Genomic DNA, 4,878 nt, shown 5'->3' on the forward strand with positions numbered 1-4,878 from the left:
AGAAAGTCTGAAAACTGGGCCAACACCTAAATTATCTCCACAATATTGTGGGCCTGTTAAAACACTCAAGCGACTGGGTGATCGTGCCTACAAACTATCGCTACCTACACATTCTTGTATTCATTTGGCGTTTCATGTAAGCCGTTTATGTAAGCGGTTACATGGGGACGACCATGTCATTGGCCAACAGATTTTGGTCGATTTTGTTGAACCTCCTACCTTACGACATGAACCTGAACGAGTTCTCGACTATTATGATTTACGTACGCGTCATCATGTACGTCGACAAGCTTTAATGAAGTGGAAAGATCGACATGAGGAAGGTGCCACTGGGAAAACATTAGTGCTCTTAAGAAGAAGTTTCCCACTTTTGTTTTTGAGGACGAAAACTCTTCCTTAAGGGGGGAGTAATGTCAAGACAAGGGCAAGACCAGGGAGTCATGGACTGGGCCAGGGGTCGGACTAGGCAGTGTGGACAAGGGAATCCGGCTACGGCAAAGGGCTAGGAGCATTTCCTATATAGTGGGAGGTTGGGAGGTGGATTCCAAGCTCTAGTCACCCCATGCTTTACACTTGTCTTATAGTCAAGTTTGTGGATGGCATATGTACTGTGTATGCTATCATAAGTGATATAATTTAGGCATCTAGTACTTGAATTCATGGACTGTATAAGCTCAATGCTTTTACAAGAGGTGTGGAAGATTACGCATGCATATTTTTTTTATTCTAAGGTTCTTTCAAATGCAATTGATCCTAAGGTTCTTTCAAATGAAAACCTTGCGCATGCACATTTTGGTCATTTGCATTTTACCAGTTTGCACTGTGCAAAAAAAAAAGTATTGGTTGCTTCCTTTCCCCCTCTTGAGGCACCCTTGAAAGATGTCTATGAATGTTGTGATATGGGAAAAATACAACGCTCTCAGTTTCCTAAGGATGGTTCTATGGGGGCTACTTGCAAATTGCAAATTGTCCATAGTTATGTTTGTGGTCTGACGCATACTCCACGTTTAAGAATCATTTTCAGTTCATGACTTTTGTTGATGATTACTCTAGCATGTGTGGGCAAGTCCACCTAAATTAAAATTCAGAGTATTTATGTGCTTCAAGCATCTATTGCTTATGGATGAAAACGTAATTGGCTATATTGTTGGAACTCTCTTATCTCATGGAGGAGGAGAATATCTGTCTAAAGACTTACCCCTCAGTAAAATGGCATTGCTGAATGGAAAAATAGGTCAATTATACAGAGATCGCACAATGTATGGTCAAAAGCTGGACAAAAGTCAAGCTTTGCCACATGTGTTCATGTGTGATGTCTCTCTAAAGCATTGCAATCCCTCTCTAGGGAACCACCTTCCTAGAATCACCTATAGCACAATGTATGGAGATGGAACAATTTCTGGTCAAAAGCCAAGTTTTGCCACGTGTGTTCATGTGTGATGTGTATGTACCAAGTAGATGTCTCCCACTAGAGTGCTACAATCTCTCTCTAGGGATCCACCTTCCTAATTTATGGTCAAAAGCCAAGCTTTGCTACATATGTTCATGTATGATGTTTATGTACCAAGTAGATGTGTCCCACTAGAGCAGTGCAATCTCTCCCTGGGGATCCACCTTCCTAAAATCACCCATAGCACATGTGTTCAAGAGGTATTTTTAAATCCCTCTATACATACACTTCACCATCAATTAAATGACCCATGGTCCTTCTTAAACCAGTAACATTTTTTCAAATCGCGTTTTTAAATTCCTTTATACACACACTTCACCATGAATTAAATGACCCATGGTCCTTCTTAAACTAGTAACATTTTTTAAAATCATAATTTTACCCCTCCAATAAACACAATCTTGCAACTCTTTGAAATTCTAAAAAACCCTCCTTTTGAAATGATGTGCTACATGTACAAAATTTGAGGATAGACCCGTTGTGAATCTCTCTCTCTATATGAATCTTGGCATGGCACTGAGTGTTGGGTTTCAGGCCCTGTGGGGTCGGGCGCCTGCCCATTACTCATTTATTGGTTATAATGATTATAAAGAGATAGAGAGTTCCCACTCTCTACATCTTCACCAAAACAGGTATGTCTATCCTCTCATCTCCTTCCCCTTCTCTCCTTTCCTTGCACTCTCCGCATCCGGATCTACAAGTGGTATCAGAGCACACAACACCCAATCCTGAGCCTCGGCTAATCCACGTGTGCAGTGATCTCAAGCAAGGGGAGCTTGGCAAGCTTTGTAGGACCGAACATGGGGAAATTGAGCACCATTGCAACAAGGAATCGGGCAACAAATAGTCAAGCAAAGCCAAAGTTCAGATGCAACCAAGCGAGGAGGGAGCTTGAGGCAATCAAGCATGCAAGCAAAGAGCACATTAGGCAATTGATGGCACCTCAGGAAATCGAGCAGAGAAAATCAAGTGAGAAAAATTGGGGCAAGTTGAGGAATTCATGAGGTGTAAACAAAGGCTTCGCAGTAAGGCCGTGAGAAGGAAGGCAAGAGGGCCTTGAAGCCAAACAAGTAAGTAAATCGGGTTTGAGTAGAATCCAGACGGAGCAATCAAATTGGAGGCTTGCATATTGGAGCTCAGCAGGTCGCAAGCTAAGCAGGAAGAAAATCGCGAGCACTCAGAGGTTGCAAGGCCGAACCCAGCCCCCCCAGTCTGCTCGTCATCTCGTCAGAGTCACCATTCTGAATTTGACAGAGTCAATGAATTTGAATTTCCTTTTAACGCTTACTTACACAAACCTTGTGTTTGTAAGGGTTCATTCCCACCTATAGCCCTTTACATAACCCCTGCCCCCCCGCTCCATTGTAGCTCTCAACAATCCCTGAGAAAGAGTTTGAGAGTTGTAAGAGAGAGAGAGATTTTCTCAAAAGAGAGCGAGCAAGACAGCTTGATTGAGAGCAAGCGAGAGAGAGAGAGAGAGAGAGAGAGAGAGAGAGAGAGAGCAAAGTTTTCATCTCCGCATCAGGAGACTCCCATCCGACGGTGGGAGGCGGCCTCAACATCAGCATTTTGTTGTTCCGACACATCAGTTTCACTACCATCCTTGCGATTTGGCACCAACACCTCTCCATCTGGGTGGATTTCGACATCTGACCCGACATCGATCTTCGTGCTTGCAACATGCACTGGTAAGGTGCCTCTACCATAGAGGAGTGACACCTGGCATCGGCACCGAGCGCATCGATGACGCTCTATGACATTGTTTTGACTCCGAGCACCTTTGGTGACTATTCAACTAGCGGATTTCTATCCGGCAATGGAAATCGGCACATATCTACACCGACATGCAGGTACACAGGGGGTTTTCTGAGCCCACCTACACCAGTTTCTCCAGGTTTTCTGACGCTTACAGACACAACACTTTTTCAGGCTACTTTGACAGTCAATTTGATAGCAGTTTCTCTGTGGACAAATGCGTTGACAGATGCATGTTTGCTTTAGCACACCATAGTGCTATTCAACTCTTTTCAGAGCAGGTATCCTCGCAAGGATCACGTACTGCATGCAGAAATTCATAGTGCATGTTTGAGCGAGGTCACTCATGTACGTTGAGTTGTGGACATTGCCTATTGTACAACATTGGAGCCATTTTCTAGCTATTTTGGTAGTTTTCTCGGCCATTTTCGAGACTCAGACCGGAAGATCCCTTTCTAAGACTGTGGCTAGTCCTTTTGTGCCTACATTAGCCTTTGGAGGGTCGATAGCGTGAGATTTTCCTTGAGCTGGGGTATTCTCGAATGTTGAGATACCTTCAGGGATACAGGTAGTTGGAGCTCCCCTCTTACGGTACCCTCGCCATAGGATATGTATATGGGCGGTTTTGGTGCGTTTGATGCCGAGTTGGTCACACAGTAGTGGTTTTGAGCAGTTGATGCCCATTGGTTCTATTGAACAGTTTATGCATTTTTTAATTTGAGTTTTGACTCCTCATACAAAGGAGACTCTGTCGAATTTCTCCCATGAGTCCATTTTATGCGTTCTTGGCACTTCTAGTTGTTCTTACACAATGATTTTACTACTTTTGGTTTGAGTTTTTGCTCTTATTCTAGAAAAAACTCTGTCAAAATTATCCCAGGCAATTCGCCATAAAGTTTTTGGCTACATTCTCTTAATCATGGCTGTGAGTAGTGCTTTTGAAAGAGAAGAGTACTACATCAAAAAGTTTGATGGTTCAAACTTTGTCATTTGGCGGAAGTGTATGCAAGATGTTTGATCAACAAAGGTTTGATAGCACCCTTGTCTGTAAGAAGAGAGAATGTGTATACTAATGATGAGTGCGATGACTTGAATGAGTGTGCTACAACGACCATTTGTGTACACCTTGGTGAATCCATTTGCTTTATCATAATTGATAAAACCAATGCCAAAGATTTATGGGATGCTCTATGTCATGCTTGGGATGGCAACAATGCCTCGAACAAGGTTTTCTTGATGAGAAATTGATGCGCATGAACATGAAAGAAGGCAGTAATGTTAGTTCTCACTTGAACGAGTACAACAATATGTATTCACAACTTACTTCTAAAGGTCTCAATTTGATGATGAAATGAAGGCCATTTTCTTGCTGTATTCGCTACCATTATCATGAGATACCTTCAACACAGCCAAAAACAATTCTGCGCCTAATGGCAAGCTAGTTTTCAGTGATGTTGCTAGTGTGTTATTCACTGATGAGATTCAACGTCAATGTCTTGATGTGAGTGGGCATGGTGATGCATATGTGGCTAGTAGGAGGAATCCCAAACTCCGAGCAAACTTTTTCGAGCAAGGACAAAATCGAGCGAGTTAGTGAGAGGCATGTTACCATAAAGATGTGGTAGTGATGTGTGTGAGCACACTAGGACCGTCGGGGCATTTTTTCCCTCTTC

The 4,878-nt window shown here is 42.9% G+C and overlaps 1 long non-coding RNA gene across 1 annotated transcript; it reads left to right on the forward strand.

The window, feature by feature from the left end:
* The first annotated feature begins 1,981 nt into the window (after window positions 1–1,981).
* LOC147464221 (uncharacterized) lies at window positions 1,982–3,978 on the forward strand. Its single transcript, XR_015187534.1, has 2 exons — window positions 1,982–2,082; window positions 2,207–3,978. It is a non-coding gene; the product is annotated as an uncharacterized LOC147464221 (long non-coding RNA).
* The last annotated feature ends 900 nt before the right edge of the window (window positions 3,979–4,878 follow it).

Source organism: Adiantum capillus-veneris, chromosome 1, assembly GCF_014529385.1.
Source record: "Adiantum capillus-veneris isolate H3 chromosome 1, ASM1452938v2, whole genome shotgun sequence".
Lineage (NCBI taxonomy): Eukaryota > Viridiplantae > Streptophyta > Polypodiopsida > Polypodiales > Pteridaceae > Adiantum > Adiantum capillus-veneris.